General features: G+C 37.9%; 1 protein-coding gene and 1 long non-coding RNA gene across 2 annotated transcripts in view; one reads left to right on the top strand and one right to left on the bottom strand.

The window, feature by feature from the left end:
* The window catches only part of LOC307144857, a 66812-nt gene that overhangs the window by 30783 nt on the left and 12378 nt on the right, over window positions 1-23651 (bottom strand). The window lies entirely within an intron of this gene.
* mapk9 (mitogen-activated protein kinase 9) overlaps window positions 14230-23651 on the top strand; it is a 100103-nt gene continuing 90681 nt past the window's right edge. The window contains exon 1 of the mRNA XM_079847506.1: window positions 14230-14234. The gene's annotated coding sequence lies outside the window, so the exon portion shown is untranslated. The remainder of the gene's footprint in view (window positions 14235-23651) is intronic.

Here is a 23651-nt window from a genome sequence, read left to right as displayed (position 1 = left end):
TAGGCTAGTGTATTATTTTTATTATGCACATAAATGTATTTGTATTTGTATTTATTTTGATCTCCATTAGCTGTCACAAGTACAGCTATTCTTCCTGGAGTCAAACTAACATGCTTCTCTTCAGACAATTTTACACCAATTTTTCACAACACCACACACCTAAACAATGTTTAAAAAACATTGGCATGTCTAAACACCACAAACCCCCCCACCCACCCATTCATGCACTCCCACACACATATACACACAATATATACAATACATATACATAGGACCTAATTTCTACAATTATTTCAGCAGTAAAAGAGAGATTACTTGACTCATAATTAATTAGTACTATCTTATCATAGCTCTTACAGTAGCAAAAATTCATCATTTAGACTAAAATATTAGACAACATTGTGACTGACTGCAACCTTAAGTTTACATTCAACTAACACGAAAGATGTTTTTTCACAAGGACTTTAAATTGGTATTTACTATTTGCTGTAATAATATCACTTGGCAAAGTGTTCCAGTTATACATTGCTCTATACATTACTGTACTTTTTCCACAGTTGGTTTTCACTTTGGGTAGTTTAAATCTACCCTCTGTGGCATGCCTGGTTTCATAGCTGTGTTCATCAGAGCTAAAACATAGCTTTTGCTGAAGCACATTTGGAATTTTGGTAATAACAATGCTTCTTGTTAAATTTAGCAATGAGGCCAATAATCTCTCCTTTACTTTTAACCATGACAAGACATTATGCATCATGTTCACATTAGTTCTTAGTGGGCATCGAAGTGCACACCGAGCTGCCCTGTTTTGGACTTTTTGTATGGCCTTTATATGTGCTGCTGCAGCACAGGACCAAATCTCAGAACAGTAATCTAACTGTGACAGTACAACAGTTTTTATAACATCTGCAGTCATGTTAAAAGGCAACATGTTGGAACACCTTCTAACCATCGAGAGACCTCTACCCATCCTACGTACTACCGCGTTTATGTGACCAGACCATGATAATGTATTGTCCACTTCTATACCAAGTAGTTTGACCTCTTGTACTTGTACAACATTTATATCCTTGACCACAATATTCAGTTTGGGTTCATTCAACAGCATATATCTGGTTCCAAAAATTATACTTTTTGTTTTACTAATATTTAAAACTAACTTGTTATTTGTGACCCACTCAAATACAGATTTTAATTCCTCCATTAAAACAATTTCCAGTTCTTGCACTGTACTTTGTGAAGAATAAATAGTTGAGTCATCAGCATACATTGCGATCTTTGCCTTTCTTAAAACCAGTGGCAAGTCATTTATATATATAGAAAACAGGAGTGGTCCTAGGCAGCTTCCCTGTGGGATGCCACAGCAAACGGTTCTTTCCTCTGAAAAACTTCCATTAAAAAAAACAGTTTGTCTCCTGTTTATTAAATAATTCTGAAGCCAAATTAACGCTGCTGAACTAAACCCATAACATTGCATCTTTCTTAACAAAAGGTTGTGATCAATAAGATCAAAAGCTGAGCTGAAATCTAACAGAACAGCTGCTGCAAACTTTCTGTTATCTATTGCTGTCAACCAATCAGTTGTCATCTGAGCCATAGCAGTAGTGGTTGAGTGACCTGCTCTGTATGCATGTTGGAAATCTGTATTTAAGTCATTATCAGTAAAATATTCTTGAATTTGTTCAAAAACAATCCTTTCCAAAATTTTGCTCAGAGCAGGCAACAGACTGATTGGTCTACTGTTAGAGCCGCAGAATGGTACAGTGCTGCTTTTTGGTAAAGGTACAATTTTAGCCATTTTCCAAGCAAATGGATAGAAACCCTTATCAAAGCTCAAATTTAGAATATGAGCAACTGGAACCGCAATTAACCTTGCAACAAGTTTTAACAATCTTACATCAATATTATCTACACCTGATGGTTTTTCTTTACATTCTGTTAGTAACTTTTCAACCTGGTTCACAGTAACATTCATAAACTCAAAACTGCAAGTCTTTCCTTCCATAATGTTATTTGTAATTAAAATTTCTGCTTTTGTATTATTTGTTTGTTCCATATCACCTCGTAGTTTTTCAATTTTATCACAAAAATAGTTATTTAAGTGATTGGCTATATCCACTGGCTTTGTAATAAAATGACCACTAGACTCCAGAAATGATGGAGTAGATCTAGCATTCCTTCCCAACATATTATTTAGGATAATCCATAATTTCTTGTTATCATGCCTCTCATTTATAATCAGATTTTTATAATGCCACTTCTTTTTCTTTTTGTTTAATTTAGTTACGTAATTCCTTATCTTTCGGTATACCTGCCAATCTGATTCATAATTAGAAATATTTGCCACTTTCTTAGCCTCATCTCTTTGTTCCATACAGTCCTTAAGTTCAGTATCAATCCAGCCAGCTCTTATGTTCCTTACTGTTCTCTTTTTCAGAGGGGCATGTTTATTACTTACTTCTAAAAACTTTTTGTTAAATGTTTCAACTGCATGATCTGGATTATTACTCCTCAAGACATCATCCCAACAAATATTTCTGACATCCTCAATAAAATCATCTTCAGTAAAATGTTTATATGATCTTTTAACTATTATTTTGTGCCCTCCTTTAGGAACCCTGGTTTTCCTCACCATTGCTATTAGGTTATGATCGCTGCAGCCGACTGGGATTGATATTGCTTCAGTACAAAGATCACCAGAGTTTGTGAAAATATGGTCAATCAGAGTCGATGTTCTAGATCCATTACTCCTATTACAAATTCTAGTTGGCCTAGACACAACTTGTATCAAGCCACATGCCTCAGTGATAGAATGAAGCTTGTTCCTTAACGGACATTGTAGTGAATTCCAATCTATATTAAAGTCTCCCATAATATAGATTTCGTTTTGATTATCACACACATTGTCTATCATAGTACATAATTTATCTAAATAAGCTAAGTTTGCATTAGGAGGACGGTAACAGCAGCAGACCAGTAACGGCTTTAAATGTGGAATATGGACTTGGAGCCATAATGCTTCAATCTCATACAACATTAAGTCTATTCTCATTTTTACCGGTATATGGTCCTGTATAAAGATAGCAACTCCACCACCCCTTGCATTTCTGTCTTTCCTATAAATACTATAGCCTTGGATATGAAGTGAGGAGTCTTCAAATGTGGAGTCTAAAAAAGTCTCTGTAATTCCTAATATATGTAAATTTCCTTTTACTAAAATATCTGTAATGTCAGTCACCTTATTTCTAAGACTACGTATATTTAAATGTGCCAATTTTAGTCCCTTTCTATGTAATTTAGTAAAATTAGCCATTTATCAATTGTAAATTTTCCATTAAACCACTCATATAATCTCTGCACATAATTTTATCATTATTAAATCCCAATTTAAAGACAATATAACAAAAACAAACACTCCCACACCCATACTCACACTCATTCACACCCCCTAAATCTGTGATCATTGTGTAACTTGTGCAATAATCTTCTCCTTATTGTCCTGCTGTAAAAAAGTACATATCTTAGTCCATTATTATCAGCGTTCAATACGTTCCCATATATTTCCATAATACAATTTACAAGGATCCGCCAATCCTCCAATAGGCTGTTACAGATATTGTCACGTGACGCACTCACCAAATCAACAGCGTATTCGCCCTTCATCACGTGCCCGGTAGTGGGGAACCAAAACAATAGTTCTTGTCATACCTTGTGTTTTACATTGGAGGATTACAGTCAATTATAAGGGCGTATTGAATGCAAAATGCGCACTTTGGGATAGCTGACACAACTTAAGTTCTTATCCCATAATTACCAGCATTAATCTAAGCGACCGGACTGCATCTTTCCAGCGAATTCTACTCCGTACTCTCCAAGCTCTTGAGGAACAGCTCCAACTTTACAGGATCCTCAAATAACCTGTGCTCATGGCCTTTGGACACCTTTATAGTCGCCGGATAGAACAGGAAAGCCTGAAAACCCACCAGCCGAGCCTTCTCCATAGCAGGATAACAGGATTTACGTCGGGCCCGTGTCGCCAGGCTATAATCAGCCGAAAAGCTCACTTCCTTTCCTCCAACAACAAGTGGTGAGTCCCTCGCTGCTTTCAAAATCCGCGCCCTGTCAGTGTATCTTAGGCACGTGAAAATCATGACCCTTGGTTTTGTGGTCACGTTGCCCCGGGGAGGTCCGATACGGTGCGCTCTCATGATCTCTGGTGGCGCGTCCCTCAGGGTAGGGAACCACAATGGTAGTTGAGCCGTGATATACTGGAAAGAATTTAAATTCTCTTTCAATTCACATAGACCATGTACAATCACGTTATTTCGTCTGCTCCGGTCCTCTAAATCGGCTAACTTTGTCTCCACTGTTGACATTGTTTTGGACAAAACTGTAGATGTTTGCTCCACATTAGCCGTACGTGCCATTAGATTCGCGTGTGCTTCCCTAAGCGTCTTTGTTTCCTCTTTGAGTGATGAAAAATCCGCGCGAAGTGAATCCAAGTGTTGCTCCAAACGTGCAAATCCTTCCTTTGATGTTGCCTCAGCCTTGGCAAAGTGTTTCTCGAGTGCAGTTTCAATGAGCGAAGTTAACATTTCAGTAGACGCCATTGTGGTTTCACTCTCTGTGGCAGGTGGTAGGTTTGCTTTGGTTACACGCGGCATATGTAATGTCCAAATTCACCCAAAGCAGTCAAAAATAGGTAGATGTTTAACCTCAAATACTGAAGTCAGTTTTCCAGTGAAAAATACATGGACTACCCGTTTCACATTAAATCATGCAGGAGGAGAATTAAACGCAGCTACCTCTGAGCAGCCATCTTGTTGTGAGCCCATGGACTCACATGGACCATGGTAAATATATTTACACAGGTTTTCAACCCTATTTGAATATAAAACCCAGTTGAAAATAAAAAGTCCAGTGCGAATGTTACTCCCGCTCGTCATCGGCAACTGTCAGTCACTGTAGGCTAGACCGGTCCGAGCGCTTCAGATGCACCCTTTGAAATAGGACGGAGCTGTAGTTAGCAACAATTTGTTAATATTGTGACAGTAGGCCTACATTTTGTTACTTTAATTTTCAAAATAACCAGTGGTGGTGTGTAAGGAACTACATACTTTGTTAATACTCAGTCATTTTCCCACACAGGACAGCAACACTACAAAATGTTATTTTACAATATGATGCATTGTTTTACATTAAACTACACAAAAGTATATAGTTTAAATGTATCAACCTTGAAAATATTCTGAAGTAAAATGCAACATATGCAGTAATATAAATGCAAAACCATCATAAAAACCCTGACAAGGTTTTTTTTCCTGCAGAATTCCTTTACTTTTACTCTTGATACCTTAAGTACATTAGAGTATGCAAGATAATTTTGCTTAACTAAGGTTTGAAATACACTCACCTAAAGGATTATTAGAAACACCTGTTCAATTTCTCATTCATGCAATTATCTAATCAACCAATCACATGGCAGTTGCTTCAATGCATTTAGGGATGTGGTCTTGGTCAAGACAATCTCCTGAACTCCAAACTGAATGTCAGAATGGGAAAGAAAGGTGATTTAAGCAATTTTGAGCGTGGCATGGTTGTTGGTGCCAGACGGGCCGGTCTGAGTATTTCACAATCTGCTCAGTTACTGGGATTTTCACGCACAACCATTTCTAGGGTTTACAAAGAATGGTGTGAAAAGGGAAAAACATCCAGTATGCAGCAGTCCTGTGGGCGAAAATGCCTTGTTGATGCTAGAGGTCAGAGGAGAATGGGCCGACTGATTCAAGCTGATAGAAGAGCAACTTTGACTGAAATAAAACTCGTTACAACCGAGGTATGCAGCAAAGCATTTGTGAAGCCACAACACGCACAACCTTGAGGCGGATGGGCTACAACAGCAGAAGACCCCACCGGGTACCACTCATCTCCACTACAAATAGGAAAAAGAGGCTACAATTTGCACGAGCTCACCAAAATTGGACAGTTGAAGACTGGAAAAATGTTGCCTGGTCTGATGAGTCTCGATTTCTGTTGAGACATTCAGATGGTAGAGTCAGAATTTGGCGTAAACAGAATGAGAACATGGATCCATCATGCCTTGTTACCACTGTGCAGGCTGGTGGTGGTGGTGTAATGGTGTGGGGGATGTTTTCTTGGCACACTTTAGGCCCCTTAGTGCCACCTTAGTTGGGCATCGTTTAAATGCCACGGCCTACCTGAGCATTGTTTCTGACCATGTCCATCCCTTTATGACCACCATGTACCCATCCTCTGATGGCTACTTCCAGCAGGATAATGCACCATGTCACAAAGCTCGAATCATTTCAAATTGGTTTCTTGAACATGACAATGGGTTCACTGTACTAAAATGGCCCCCACAGTCACCAGATCTCAACCCAATAGAGCATCTTTGGGATGTGGTGGAACGGGAGCTTCGTGCCCTGGATGTGCAGCCCACAAATCTCCATCAACTGCAAGATGCTATCCTATCAATATGGGCCAACATTTCTAAAGAATGCTTTCAGCACCTTGTTGAATCAATGCCACGTAGAATTAAGGCAGTTCTGAAGGCGAAAGGGGGTCAAACACAGTATTAGTATGGTGTTCCTAATAATCCTTTAGGTGAGTGTATATGACTAGTAGTTTTTCCCCAATGCGGTATTAGTGGTTATTAAAAGTACTTTAGTGTAATAAAGTATCTCAATATTTATTCCATGAGTCAGCCCTGCAAACCTGTTGGTAGACAACTTAGTGGATAGTGAAAATATGCAGTCAAACACTGTGGAGACCATCCCAGATGATGTCCCACCAGCAGGAGGCCTTACCAGGGTCTCTATAGTGCCAGCCCATCCCGGTCCAGCAGCACACCAGGGTCTCCCACTCAGCTGAATAAAAGTCTACATAATTTTTTCTTATTTTATGTACTGTAAATTTAAATGTTTATGTTGATTTTGAGATGTTTAACATATGTTGTAAATAGTTGGGGGAAAAAGGGTATAGAAGAATTTGTTTCATGTAGAAATTATGACTGTCATTAGAAAAATAAACAATGTCCAGAGCAATGAATTCTCTTTTATTTACACATTTCAAGTTGCATAAAAATAAATAAATGTACAGAATTTCTTTTTTCCTTTTAAAAAATATAAGTGAAAAAAGTTAAACAAGAATATATATATATATATATATATATATATATATATATATATATATATATATATATATATATATATATATATATATTCTTTCAAGAAGAGAAAACAGCCTGTCCATCCTCTCCCTACTCTACTGTGCTCTCCTCGCCTCTGCAGTCCCATGTCTTCTCTAATCAAGTCCAAAAACTCGTCCTCTCTGTCTCGCCTTCTTCGTGGTGCTGGTGCTGGTGCTGATGCAGGTGCGGGTGCTGCCCCTGGCTCCTCCTCTTCTTGGTCACACACTGCTGAACTCGGCCCTGGTCTGTCCTCAGGGATTGAGGCAATGAGGACAGGGGGGTGGTGCAATGCCTCTGTCCCAACACCTCATCCATGAGGACAAACCAGGGCCAAGTTTCAGCAGTGGGTTCCCACTCACACCCTCACATGTCCCAGGACACTTGCAATCCTAAGGCAGAGCAAATTAACCATGGCTTGTTAACAACGACAGCACAATACATTTCAGCAAAGATGTGATCTCAACTTTATTACTTTGTATTTTTAAAATCATATTCATATTCAGAAATCATATTTATGAATACTCAAATTTGGTTAAAACCTTTGTAGACATAGCTTGCATGACAGCACTACAAAAACACATACAAGTGAAACCCCATTGCCTTATCTACTGCTTTTCTTATTGTTGTGGGCTTTATAGGGTGAGTGATATTTCTTATTTACACAAGTTAGACAGACTAGTGCAAATTTTAAATAAAATTTAATTTAATTTATTTAGTTTATTTATTTTTTTAATTGCAATTTAATAAATTGAGCTGTCTGCTCCTTGCTCCCTGAAACAATTATTAAACTAATATTAGCACAAGTTTTGCCTCAGACCACCTGACAAATGAAGCCACGCAATGGTGACGAAGGAGTTAAGATGAAGTTTATAAGAAAGAAAAACTTGTGGCTTTTAAAGCAGCACTATGCAGCTTTGCCGATTTCTTCGCTGTTTTCTCGCTTTTTGCTCGCGGGTTTCTCTATAGAGCTCCCCCTACAGCTTCGGAATAGATATTTGACAACACTGTCGTCAAAACTCATTGGCGACTTGCCCCCTCCCATCTTCTCCCGCTGGTCATGTGCATTTGTTTTCAAAGAAGCTAGCGAACGCACGGAGCCATGTACACTGAGGTATGTATGATACACAGAAGGCTAGCATATAAATGTTTAGATAGTGTATGTGTGCAGTGCCTTAAAGCAATTCGTTACATCGCGAAACCTGATATCACACGATACTTCCTGACGCTGAGGCCGGCGACCCGCCGGCCCAAAGTTGCAAGAGTGGTTTTTCGGCTCACAGGCGCTCGGGGGGTGTGAGAAGACCACCATTCAACCTGAAAACAGTCATATAACCATTCCAATGACTCCGAAGCTGTTCGGTTAAGATAAAAAAGTTACTTAGTTCACCTTTAACTCAGGTTTCACTAGCTATTTGAGTAAATGAAAACATAATACTTACATTTAAATGTGAATTTGCCGTCCACCACCGAACTCTCGGCCGTCATTTTTTTTTAAATAAAAATGCTGTTGTCACCGGCGCGCGATGACTTATGGGGTAGGATAGGCCACTAAGGATCCGTTTTTGTATCCTTTCTTTCACGGGGAAACGAAGGGTGCATTTGGCGTCACTTTAGCCTTCGTCGCGCCGCGATGACGCAACCGGCCTTCAAATACGGCCTTCAGAGGACGCAGAATTGAATTGGGACAGCCTTCATCGCGCTGCGGGACGCAATCGGCCTTCAAATGCGACCTTCGAAGTGTGCAGCCTTTGAATTGGGACATCCTTCGTCGCGGCGCTGTGACATTTCGTCGCGGCGCTGTGACGCAATCGGCCTTCAAATACGGCCAATCGGCCTTCGGAGGATGCAGCCTTCACATTGGGACACAGCTTATGATGTTAGACTACATAGCCTATAATAAGGTCTGTACTGTCGCGGTGTTGGTACAGTGTAGTTTGCTGCTAGCATGCAGCCTTACATCTGCCTCCCCTCCATGAGAAACACCAAACTCTTTACTACACACTTTGCAGAACGCTTTACTTTCATCGCAATCCATGGATACTTCCCCACCCACTCCTCCCGGTACCTGCAGAGACGTTTTTGCTTTTTAGCGGTGTGTTGGGGTTCCGGTACACCAGCCATGTCAACGAAACGAAAGAATAAAAATGAGCTTATCAATGCATAAATTCGCGCCTACGGTATCTTTGTAGAACTTAAAAAAAAAGAAACAAAAAAGATGCTGCAGCCAATGAGCAGCCGACGGGGGGGTGGCTGCAGGACGACTCAAGCTCCACGGACAGTTTTAAATGTTTTATCAGACAATAACAACTCAAGATTTTGCTTTAGTATAATTTTCGGAACAATTAGGGTCAGATTCGGGAAAACAGCTTAGATTTCGGGACTGTCCCGAATTTTTCGGGACGTCTGGTCACCCTAATAAAACCATCTATATGAAGCGACATGTGCTTTGTTTGCAATTTTTATTATTATTATTTTTATAATTTACCACTTTATTTGCTAAATATTAATCTCTGTGCGTTCACGTAACATCTGCTCTTGCGCCGTCAACACAACGTGCACGTGTCGTAGACGGTGCTCTTGTGAACGTGCATTGGAGATTAAAGGTACAATATGTAAGAATTTTGTATCAAAATATCCAAAAACCACTTGCACAGTGTTATATTTCTTTCAATTGTGTACTTACATTAACCTAAATGTTTCCAAGAATTTGTAAATTCAGAGAAATTCACAATTTTAAATAGTGCCCCTCACTTGTCGCCTGTCAATGAGGTAATATCAGCATTAACCCTGGTTTCCGTTCGTACTGCCATAGTAACCATGGCGACAGAAGTGGACTGCGTAATGTCTAGCGGCACGCTGTTGTTGTTTCGTTCAAACATTATGGACCACGGCGAGCAGACTTTGGGACAAAGGGAGAAATAAAACGAGGATAAATATCGGCGTGGCGTTTTCGAGATGATGTACTTTATTAGACAGGTGAGCAAATTTACATCAAACTAATCAATGTTATATAGCTCAACATGATGAAATGTTAGAATATGATCAGTATGTTATTCTTATGTTGATCTAGCTTACTGCTAGTCTCATACAGATAAACTAACACATAGAATAGCATTATAACTTTCAACACACTCAAATGCAGTTTAGTGTGATAGTGTAGAGTCCAAGTGAAACAGCGCTGCGTTACCTCACAAGTTTCATTCGTCTAATAAACTGACCTGTGTGAGTATTATTCAGCACTTGCGGGTACTTTAGTTCAGTAGAATGAAATGTCCTCATTCCTTTAACGTTATATCCGCGGGACTCGCGCGAGGCGCTGATATCTGTCTCTCATTAGCAATCGCGACCTGCTTCATACAACAGTCATGTTAAAAAAAATGAATGTATTCACTCATCCATAAACATTATTTCTCCTTAAACATTATTAACGTTAGATCCATCGGCATGGCGACAAGTTCCATGATTCCACACATCAATCTACGCCTTTGTTATTGTAAGAGGTTAGCGACCTCTAGCGGCGAAAAAAAAAAGACAGATTGTCGCTTTAATTTAAATAAAGCGGTAAATTATGTTTTTTTTTTTTTTTTTTTGTGCAAACAAAGCACTTGTGTCCCTTAATAAAATTGAGGTTAAACCAATAGACTCTCGTGGATTTTTAATTATGCCTTTACTACCTTTCTGGGGCTTGAAAGTGTTAGTTGCGTAGCTGTCGATGGAGGGACAGAAAGGTCTTAAATTTCATTAAAAAGATCTTCATTTGTGTTCTGAATATGAACGAAACTCTTATGGGTTTGGAACGACATGAGGGTGAGTAATTAATGACAGAATTTTCATTTTTTGGTGAACTAACCCTTTAGGCATACAATAACTAATGGCCACAAGATGGCAGTGCTTCTCTCTTTATCAGTTTTCCTGGAACTGACGTGAGTAGTCTTTATGTCCCTCAATTTTCTCATTCCTGGAATTATTTGTCTCTGTCTACACGCTTAAACTGCTAATCACATACGAGTTTATTTAAGGATGGAGAACAACAGTTTTTACTTTGAGTCTCTCAGTCGCTAATATATTGTATTTAAAGAAAGCAGGTGGCAGTTTAGAGACAATATGCTTTTACTATGTTTTACAATGTTTTCCTACTGTTGGGCGGTCAAGGTTTCACATTGAAGCAACCTTGTGTTATTACTTTTAGACAATTTAAATGAAGGCCTGACAAACATAGCTTGCCTATTGCTGCAAAACATCAACTAGGCTACTCAAAGTTTCAATGCTGCTGCTATTTAAGTTTATTATGATACATTAGAAACATGCTTTTATAATTAATATTATGTAAAATGTGTAGCATACACTATAATTATCACAATAATAGCTCAAATTTCATTTAATACTGCTAGGCAGTTAAACATATGTCTCATTTTATAATCATAATGTAGCTAACATTGTAATTATTACAGACTAATCTGTAATTTAGAGTCTTTTTAGTAGTCATAATAACATGACATAACATCTTAAAAACTTTAGCTGCCCCGTGGCACATGTTTATATGTCAACTTCTTCATGGCTTTTGTATCAGATGACTGTCTTATCTATGGTGGAAACACAAACAGGACAAAAACAAACCTTATCTGCATATAAAATTGTGGTCTCATAGCAAAAACTAATACTAAATACCAAAATTTATTTCCTTTTGACTGGAGATGGTACTTATTTCAATTCAAGTTTAAAAAAAAAAAATCCAAACTGTCTCGAGGCAATTTCACAGAAAATGCTTATTTCAATGTTACTTTCAGGAAGTATTCTGTTATCAGCCAGAGATAGCCGACTACTTATACTATTTAAGACATAGCACATGAAACTTGTAGGTTTGTATGATTGGCTTGATGTTTACATCATTTATACTTTTGAATTTTTTTATTGCAAATTCAAAATTAACATCTTATTTTCCCCTCAAATTATTTGAATGTTCCTCCGACCTTATCAAAACCCATTGGACAGATATTATTGAAGTTTTAACACTGTTTCACCACAAAACAGACATGCGCTTTTCAGAAATGTGACTATTCTAGTAATTGTTTCTGTTTGGGATCATTTTGACTTCAGAACACTAACAATGTCAGAACACTAACAATGAAACAAATCAAAACAAACCACCGTCAGGAGTGAACAATTTGCAGTATTTACACCAATCAATGAATCATATAACATACTTTATTGTATTTATTCATGTTTTATGTACAAATATGCAAACACAAGTAATGTAAACTGTAAATTTGGCTTAAAACCAGTTCTGGCAAAATAAGAAAATATCATAAAGTATCATATAAGTATATATATATATTAGGGCTGTCAAAAGATTAATCGCGATTAATCGCATCCAAAATAAAAGTTTGTGTTTACATAATATATGAGTGTGTACTGTGTATAATTATTTTGTATATATAAATACACACACATGCATGTATATATTTAAGAAATATGTGCATACATATACTGTATATATATTTATATAGTTTATATTATATATAAATAGAATTTTTTTTATATATAAATAACACATTTTTCTTAAATATATACATGCATGTGTGTGTATTTATATATACAAATTTAATTATACACAGTACACACACATATATTATTAAAAACAAACGTTTATTTTGGATGCGATTAATCGCGATTAATCTTTTGACAGCCCTAATATATATTTAAATGGCATTTTAAGAGTTAAAAAAAAAACAATTTGAAAAAAAAAACATAACCAGTTATAAATATTACTGTGAATAATGAAAATAGCAGATAGCATGCTATTTATGTATTTTAAATGGTAGCTTGTTTACTAAATCATTTTGTATGTATCCTTCTTATCTGGATATAGAACATCAACAGGAATGTTCTGTTGTCCTTCCTTCTCCCATACAGTATGTACAGAACATTTACAACAAACAAATCCATTCATGTCATCCAATCAATATTTCATGGCTTTATTTCTTACCACAGAGAGCAGCACTGAAACTTTAATGGTCATTCCACTGCTCTGGTGAAGTTGACTTTGTCTTAAAAATTCCTGAATAATTCAACAGAGTTGCGAATAAAAAAATCCTTTGGAACCTTGAGGCCTTGTTCGATCTCTCTTCAACCAACACACACTTCTGCTTGGTGGCATTTTATATAACTGCATTGTGTAAGAGTTACTTAAAACGATCCCTGAATACAAGAGGCAAACTAATGGAGTTTTTTTTAGGGCAAATTGCTTTCTGTTATGTGAAGTAACATGCCGTTGCATAATTTTACAGTTTGTGTATCACGCTAGCTTTGAAACTCCATTACCAAATCACTTTACATCTCTTTTAGGACGTGTTATAAGCAGTTTGCAACACAAATAATTAGATATTTTGTATATTTGTAGGTTAAAATTAGATTATTAAATCAACTGTGCTAACCTTAAAATGTTCACAAAATGACTTTAAAAATGTTCAAATGTTCAACAAAGTGGGGCACATTTTGTTGTATTGCATTAAGAAGATGGTTTGACTCCATTATGAACTGGCACCAACATCTCGGAGACATTCTGGAGTCAGCAATGGAGTTAATGGACGCAAATGACCTCTGGGATATGAAACTGCAGGTCCTGTTCTTTACCTTCAGTCTAAATAGTGTCAGTAAGAAAGTAAAAGCTGAGCATTATTAGTTCATTACTCATTATTATAGTTGCATTCTTCAAAAAAAAAAGTATGTGTTACGAGTTCATTACGTGTATTACGTAATGTGTGGTGCATCGCAGAGCTAGTGCAAGCTAGCATTTGTTGTTAAAAAGTATATATTAATTTTTTTTTAGAAAATAACCGATCGTTTCGATAGATAAGAGCCTTATTCCTCGGCTGAGATCGTGTCGAGCCCTTTGAAGCTGCATTGAAAATTTGGACCTTCAAACCATTGATAACCGTTGAAGTCCACTATATGGAGAAAAATCCTGGAATGTTTTCCTCAAAAACCATAATTTCTTTTCGACTGAAGAAAGAAAGACAAGAACATCTTGGATGACATGGGGGTGAGTAAATTATCAGGAAATTTTAATTCTGAAGTGAACTAATCCTTTTAATTACAGCAATATTCTCACTTTCATACTGCCTATTTTGCAAAATTTCCATTTTTATTCTAAATAGTGGAACTATATTCAATTTTGTGCTAATCAAATTAATTTTAATGTTAAGTCATGTACTTAAAGTTCAACAAGGAGAGGAGCTCGCACACAATCGTAGAATATTTCTTATACAAACTTTATTTAGAGGCCAAATAAAAGACAAAACCTTTTCAATTTACGACTCTGATGACAATGTAAATTAAAAACGTTTTGTCTTTGTATATTTGGCCTCTAAATAAAAAAAAAAAACTGTTTACGAAATTTTCTACGATTTTGTGTGCGAGCTCCTCTCCTTGTTGAACTTCGATATGTTTTTGAGCTTACCCACCAAAGTAATTTTTTATCTATTAATTCCTTCAGTATTTGGTGCAGACGTTTTACGGACTTTGAGGCTGTTTTTACTGTCTTCAAAAGTCGTGTCATTAAAATGAATGCTGTGGGGAAAGGCAGTTTGGTATTGCTCAGCTAATGATTTTTGCTCTTCGCTGGCAGATGTGAGTGAGTTCTGGTGGTTACTCGTAGAAATCACATCTGTGATACTCATGGGAATATATTACATAAAGTGGCAAAGTTCATTGAAACCTAAATTAGATCCTAATTGAAATTGCCATGGTTATAAAACAGATAAGACTCTGAGTTAAAAGATGAATTCGTTTTCTGACATTATTATTAATAACTCTTTCCCTGCCAGGTTTTTGTTTTTTCTTTTAAAGTTGCCAGCCACCACCAGCATTTTTGATAATTTTCACAAAAATCTCATGGCCCCCAGAATATTTTGTTGCATGAATATCTGAACATGCAATATATCAAAAGAAAGAAAAACAGAACATCTGTTTTTAAAACAAATAAAGAAAAAAAAAGTTAAAATTTTTTTTTATCAACACTTGAATGTGGGTAAGTTTCATTTAATAAAAGCAACATTTTGAACAAAAAGGCTGAGAAAACTGTGTCAATAGTTTTTAATTTATATCACAGCTCGGCCAGAGCCGTTGAGCTCGGTAAAGCCACAGTTTCCTCCTAATTTCCTCCATATCTCTTTAAAATATAGCATTATGTGTAGAATTCATATCCGATACATTTTGTGGTCTGCGCTGACTCGATCATATGATCTGCTCTGTGCTATAGTCTATCCGGAACTGTGAAGGTTCGCGTGACACTAACGTAAAACCAGACTTCATTCGCACTCATGGAAAATATATTTACACTGTCTGATGAATCGTTCCCTACATCCTTTATGTAGTCAAGTCAAGTCAAGTCATCTTCATTTATATAGCGCTTTAAACAATGTAGATTGTTTCAAAGCAGCTTTACAGAGACAAACGTATAATTTAGGGTAACAGACATTGTTTTGGCTTTATAGCGGTTCTTTAGTAAAGTTATTTTCCAGCTAAGGTTAGTTATGATTGATTCGCTTCCGTCGCAACAATCATTTGTTATTAAATTAGGGGCCGCTAAGACGACACCATTCTCTCTACACAGACTTTAAACGCGAACCTGTGAGAAACGCTGATGGCGTTCACATGCACATTAAGAATTGGTTCTATAGTTATGTGCGTTTGAATATATGTACGCAGGTTTGTAATTCCCTACAAACCAAGCCTAAACAAAGTACTGGTGTTTCCTTATAATTTTTGATACAGAATTTTATTTTATTTTATCAATTCGGGGTAGATACGCGAATTGAGTTTCCCGACAACGCTTTATCTGTAGAGTGGTAAAAGGATCCTCCATAGGGAGAGACTAGATGGCACTTCAGCACTGCGTTGTCATCGGGTCCAGGCGAAGGGCCTTCATCAGATCTGGATACGGCCTGGATCCGGCAGGCTGCGGGAAAACCTTGGGATAAACAAAGACACTAAAATTAGCGTAGATGCCATTCTTCTTATGATGTAACGAGTACATCAGGATTTATGGGAAGTGTTCCCGGTTCCAGCTGACCTAATCTATGCAGCCTAACATTGAATTATAGAAGTCTATAATGTATTATGTGAACGCTAGGTCAAAGAGATGTGTTTTTAGTCTAGCTTTGAACTGACAGAGTGTGTCTGCTTCCCGGACAATGGTAGGAAGACTGTTCCAAAGTTTTGGTGCTAAATAGGAAAAGGATCTACCGCCAGCAGTCGATTTTGATATTCTAGGTATTATCAACTGGCCGGAATTTTGAGATCGCAATAGACGTGAAGGACTATAATGCGTTAAGAGCTCGCTCAAGTACTGCGGAGCTAAACCATTTAGTGCTTTGTACGTGATCAGCAATATTTTAAATTGATGCGATGTTTAATAGGGAGCCAGTGCAGTTTTGACAGAACCGGGCTAATATGGTAATAGTTCCTGGTTCTGGTAAGAACTCGAGCTGCTGCGTTTTGGACCAGCTGTAGTTTGTTTATTTGCTGTGCAGGGCAATCACCCAGTAGAGCATTACAATAATCTAGCCTTGAGGTCATGAACGCGTGAACTAATTGTTCCGCATTTGTCAATGAGAGCATATGACGTAATTTAGATATATTTTTAAGATGGAAAAATGCAGTTTTACAGATACTGGACACGTGACTTTCAAATGAAAGATCGGTATCAAAGAGCACACCCAGGTTCCTAACCGACGACGAAGACTTAACAGAGCAGCCATCAAGTGTTAGACAGTATTCTAGGTTATTACGTGAGGAAGTTTTTTGTCCAATAATTAGAAACTCTGTTTTTTCAGAATTTAGAAGTAGGAAATTACGAGTCATCCAATTTTTTATATCCGCTATGCATTCCGTTAATTTTGTGAATTGGTAAGTTTCGTTAGGTTTTGAAGAAATATAGAGCTGAGTATCGGCGGCATAACAGTGAAAGCTAATGCCATGTTTCCTAATGATATCTCCTAATGGTAGCATGTACAGAGTGAACAGCAGCGGTCCTAGTACTGAGCCTTGTGGTACGCCATACTGAACTTGTGATCGATGAGACATCTCTTCATTTACTGCTACAAACTGATAACGGTCAGATAAGTATGATTTAAACCATGCTAGTGCAATTCCACTAATGCCAACATAATTTTCGAGTCTATTTAAAAGAATGTTGTGGTCAATAGTATCAAATGCAGCACAAAGATCGAGTAACACTAATAGAGAGACACAACCACGATTGGATGATAAGAGCAAATCATTTGTAACTCTAATGAGAGCTGTCTCGGTACTATGGTACGGTCTAAATCCTGACTGAAAATCCTCACAGATATCATTTCTTTCAAGAAAGGAACACAGTTGTGAAGATACTGCTTTTTCTAATATCTTTGACAGAAAAGGTAGATTCGAGATCGGCCTGTAATTGACTAATTCTGTAGGATCAAGTTGCGTTTTTTTAACAAGCGTTTTAATCATAGCCAGTTTAAAGGTTTTTGGTACGTATCCTAGAGACAAAGATGAATTAATGATATTAAGAAGAGGATCTATGACCTCTGGAAGTATTTCTTTCAGTAGCTTAGTCGGTATAGGGTCTAACATAAATGTTGTAGATTTAGATGATTTAACGAGTATAGTAAATTCTTCCTCTCCTATAGCAACGAACGAATCAAATTTTTCCTCCGGGAGACTACAATGCACCGCCTGATGCGATACTGTAGTAGACGGTTGCATAGTTATAATTTTCTCCCAGATATTATCAATCTTATAAGTGAAGAAGTTCATAAAGTCATTACTGCTGTGTTGCTTGGAAACTTCGGTGCTTGAAGCTTTCTTTTTCGTTAGTTTAGCCACCGTTTCAAAAACATACCTAGGATTATGTTTATTTTCTTCTAATAGGGTTGAAAAATAAGCAGATCTAGCAGCTTTTAAGGCCTCTCTGTAAGCAATCGAGCTCTCTTTCCATGAAATGCGAAATACCTCTAGTTTTGTTTTCTTCCAGTTGCGCTCCATTTTTCTGGCTGCTCTCTTAAGGTGGCAGGTGGCAATAATGTAGTGCCATTCACCACAAAATAGTAAATATGTGAACAAGTGACTGATTTTAGCCACAGTTTCAGCGTCTATTTATAATGTAGGGGGCGGTACACTTTAGATTCTAGAGAGCATTTGATTGGACAGAAAATCTGATTTGAAACTGAAGTGCAGAGTTATGTAAAAAAAAATCATTGATCTACATTGGCAGAAATGAGAGATGGTGGCTGCATCCGAAACCGCATACTTCCCTACTATATAGTGAAAAACATGTGACAAAAGAACTATGTCCGAATTCACAGTTTGCAGTCATGAAGAAATTACTTCTTCAAAATGAGTACAGTTTTGGATGCAGCCAGAAAGCTTATATCTTCTAAATGCAAATGTTGTCATTGTTTTGGAGCAAACTAGCTTATAGATAACGGTAAGGATAAAATATTCATACTAAAAGCCAAAAAAATTCAATTTTGATTCCATGGTGACTTTATTTATCTTGAATCTTTGGAATTAGGCTACTAGTCACAATTGTTGTTGATTTGAACATGTCAATAGGTTATATCCATGAGAGAAATTACAGAGAAGACATTCTTAGCTGTGTTAAGAAAACCAGGGCGGGTGACAGTCCTGTACATGAAAAATATTGTCTAATATAATGTCTCAAAACAGTATGTTATGTGCACCATAAGGCCCAAAATGCTGTCTGGAGACAGCAAATTACTCCTTCAACAGTTAAAAGATTTGTATTTTTCAAATATAACTAGCAAAATATCAAGGGAGGATGAGTTATGTTTGGCTTGCCATATGTAGCTCGATCAAAGCCTTTGATGCCAGATCACATGCTGCACGCTTCATTTATTAAAGAGACAGGGAGATGATGCAGCAGTCACGAACAGAAGGTCGATAAAGGTATCGTGTCGCCTGAGAGCAAAACATCTTTAGTAACCCCTGCTCTCGTTAAACATGCTGTCAATGCTGAGGGAGAATGACAAAGGTCATCTTCTCAAAGGATCTCACTGCAGGTCGCGATTCTGCACGTGATAAACAGGTGACACATGCTAAAATATATCTGTACAGTTGCTCATAAACCAGTCTTTCCAGTTCATGTTACACCTAAATGCCCTGCTGTGTTGTGTTTATTAAGATATCTGAGCACACAGGCTCTTCAGATTTATTTAACAGTATTGGTTAATATTTATCTATAGTTATTAATTCATTGTTTACTTAATGATATTTGAAGAAGTCCTTTCACATCACTGGATATACACGATCAAATAAATAAATGCTTTGCAATTGCAAGCATAATGCCAAAATGTTTTTTCTTTTTCTTTTTCAAACATACATTTATGTACAAACAATATTGTTTATAAAATACCTTAGCTGTTAATATAAGACACAATTTTTTTTATCTTTAAATAAAATGTATGTAAAATATACAATTCAGCCTCGCACTTTAAAAAAACAGTACTTTAAAGGGGTCCTATTCTTTTCCACTTTTTCAACTTTAGTTAGTGTAATGTTGCTGTTAGAGCGTAAAAAAGGCAAGGTTACAAAGCTCAAAGTCCACTCCAAAAAAAGGGAGATATTTTATTTAAAGTCCCCCTAGTCGATAATTTTATCCCTTTAAACTCATCTTTGATCACCAAAATGACATATTTAAGCGTTTTTTCCTTGAAAAAAAAATTCTTCATGCCTTAAAATAGCTTGAATGTTTTAAGTCACTCACAGCAGCTAAACCCTTGCCTCATTTAGTATATGCGGTTTTATGAATATGCAAATTAGCCCCGCCTCCACTCACTCACAGCAGCTCAGAGATCCACTCGTTGACGATCGCACGTTGACGTGATTGGTTACAACGTAGTTTGTGACGTCAGAAACGCCAGCGATTTCAAACAGCGTTTTTGAGACTGTCTTTGGTTCACTGCAGTTTTAATGAGAAAATGAGAATGAGAAATGAGAAAATACTCAGCAATGGTGTTGACACATGAATTTGCACATGGTTTGTCTTAAAGCATATTAAAAACACCTCATAGACATAAACAATATTAAACATTAAAACCTTTTTATCTGTGTGATGCACATTTTATGGAGAACAGTTTGTTTTCTGTCGCTTTTGTAAGACAGTTTGCCGCTCTTCAGGAAAATTAACCATGGTTTTGTGATCGATTACTGTTTGTATTACCTTAGTTTTCTGTCAAATTTCTGACATAACATCATATCTATAATGTATAAGAAAATTACAAAAAACATACCACTCTGAAACATCCTGTGAAATCCACTTGCAAAGTCTGTGCGTGAAATCCGTTTTGCACAATCCTCTTGTTCGTTAACAGTGTCAGAGTCTGAATCGGGCTCGAATTGGTTTGAAATTGACGCCATCTTTATTTTTATCACTAAAGAAGAACTTGCGGTTGTGAAAGGGGAAGGACATTTCCCTAACATGTCTCTCTGAGACAACTCGGTAGTCCCGAGTCATATTAAAGATTCGTTCAAAATAAACGAATCGTTCATGAACGACACATCACTACAAGAGGTAAAAACGATATACTGTTCGTTTTCTCACACAAACTGCTCGTTTCGTGTCTTAGGCCATCAACGTGTACTTACGATGGGGAATTGTTTAATTTGGACTTCTCTGTGCATGCTCTTTGAGGTGGTGACCATAGACCTGCATTATATGACTGACAGACAAGAACGTTTTGACCTAAAAATATCAGAATTGAAACTACTGCGGAAATAAAGACACCTACATCTTGGATGCCCTTGAGGTAAGCTAAAACATACCAAAATTTAATTTCAAAGTGAACTATCCCTTTAAGCACTGCCAATCACAACACACTAGGCCAGCTAACCAATCACAGCATATTTCGGAAGGAGGGGCTTCTTCGAAATCGGTGTGTTCGAGCCAGACTGGGGAGAGAGGTGCTAATGTAAAATATGTGAAAAATAATGCTTTTTTTAACAATCAAGCATGAAAATGAGGTACCTGAGGCTAGTGTTTGATATAGACATGTTATGATGACCAAACAGATCATTCATAACATCAAATGACACATTTTCTAATTAAACAATTTCTTTTTGGAAGTAACTGTTACATCATTTGTTTTGTTAAACTAAAATAATATTTAATAGTGATAATGGGAACTTGTGCTCTGTCAGACATCAGTGAACAGAGCTTCTGAGCCACCAGTGTTACCAAAAAAAACAATAAAAAACAATAAAATAAAATACTGAAACAAGTGCTGTGTCCAAAATGGCCCCCTATACCCTTAAATAGGGCACTATTTGAGGGGGCAGCCATTTGTAGTGGTGTCCGAAACCATAGTGGACGTTATCAAGTGCACTCATTCAATCCCACAATAATGAGTGTACAACTGATGTACGCTCAATGGCTAGAGAATACCCATAATGCACAGTGAGAGTCAGGCACCGAATGAATTCCCTCATCTGACCAGAAGATGGCGTCCACAGCTGAATCATCCATCCATTTTCCAAACCGCTGGTCCAATGTGGCTACAGCGTAATATCATACAGGTATTCCTTTTTAATTCCTTTTTAATTGATTATTAAATTATATAATTAAGGTTTAAACATAGTTTCCATAACGGAGATATAAATCTTTTCATCTTACTACTGGAGCTGCCAGTTTGCGAAGTTTCAAATAATTATTAAACAGCAAGCACAAACTAGGCAAAAGAGTCAGCCCTTCCGGCGCACTGGAACAATGAGTCGAGGTGGAGCGTAACGTTCTGAGGCCGGAGGTGGAGACACGGGCTTCTCACGCCCAGGAGGAGATGGCTCCCAGCAGTCCTTAGGTATATCGATGCCACTGAGAGGAGGCTGGGGTGGCACTGAGGGGCTGATGGGAGACAGAGTGGCAGGAGTGGCTGAGGAGGAGAATGCAGAACAGAACAAAAACCAACAAAAATCGAAGCCTTCATAATGGCAGTCTGGAGAGGTGAGGGAGACGGAGGCTGGGCGGGGTTCACTGGACTGAAGACGATACACATTCTGGCATGATGAAGGGACACAGGGAATTCATCTCTCCACACTAACCTAAATTGTCCTCTCAGTAGCGGTAGGGTGGGCGGGGTTAGCTTCCATTCCCTCGTACTCCACAAGGACTCCCACAGCAATGGATGGCGCAGCCGGCTCGCACACCTGGTCAGACTCTAATGGCTCCGGGATGATGTTCTGCTCGGTCGATCCCGTTGGCACTGGCTGAAACATTGTGGCGGAGGCGGACTCGTCTGCGATGGGCTCATGCTGCAGCTCCTCGCAGTGAGATGGTATCTGGCTGGGCACTGGATTGGGAGTGGGACTAGGGTCGTCGTCAGCTGGTCCACGGTCAAAAAAGTCCAAATCATGTGTGACTGTTGCTGGGTCTCAATTCGCCTCTTATACTACGCCCTAAAAGTATGTACTCTTTTTTCGTGAAGAAAAAGTAGATACTTTTGAGTGTGTAGCAAAAGAGTACACAAGTTTTGGGACATACTATCACGTCATACAATTGCGTCTTTAACGGTTGTTCTCTGTCGCATACTGTCACCGGATCTGCAGTCGCGGGTCTTTCACGCAGAGAACTCTCCTAAAATGAGTTAATGGCCAAACGGATCTTTATAAAAGTCCACATTATTGCAGATGAAATGAGGTTAAACTTTCATTAGTAACTCAAACCTTTATCTAAACCTCTCACAGTCGCATATCCCCCATGTTTTGTAGTTTTCTGAACACTTTTAACTTGTTTGTAGTTCTGAACTGAATCCTCTTCCAAAGCGCAATGGGTTGTGGGCAATATTAGCCTTTATAGTGTGCACAGATCAACACTTCGAAAATCAATCGGAAATAGTAGACCATCTGGGGACTTCTGGCATACTCTTTTCAACACACAATGCTTTGGGACACACTTATTTTAATCTCACATACTGTTTAGGATGGATAGTATGGACATTGAGACACAGGGTGTGACAGCAATGTTCAGAGAGAGAAAGAAAAAAAGAATTGTCCATTTTGATTTCACGGTGACTTTAAATGTGCTTGGTCTCCTGGAGCAGATGGAGCTGTCATACATGATTCAGTTCTGTGCTGGAAATGAAAGGAACATGTGAATCTCTTCATTGCTGAGAGACGCTGCCAGTACAAGATGGTTATGAGCATGAGAATATATCAGCTCGGTGTGACTGTAGTTCACTGAGGGCAACAGAGTTCAGTTTGTAGCATGATCCACATGTGTTGCCATGGTTTTCTGTCTTTCAGCACTCACTGCCCGTGCTATTACAGTCCTTATTATAAAGCTCCATAGATCTTCTGTATTCCCTCTTGTCACTCATTTTGTTCTTCCTTCATCTGACTCAGGTCGACCTAGTTAGCACAGAAGACTCTGTCCCCCTGTCTTTCT

Source organism: Squalius cephalus, assembly GCF_949319135.1.
Source record: "Squalius cephalus genome assembly, chromosome: 17".
In the NCBI taxonomy this organism is placed as follows: domain Eukaryota; kingdom Metazoa; phylum Chordata; class Actinopteri; order Cypriniformes; family Leuciscidae; genus Squalius; species Squalius cephalus.
This window is presented reverse-complemented; position numbering and strand designations above follow the sequence as displayed.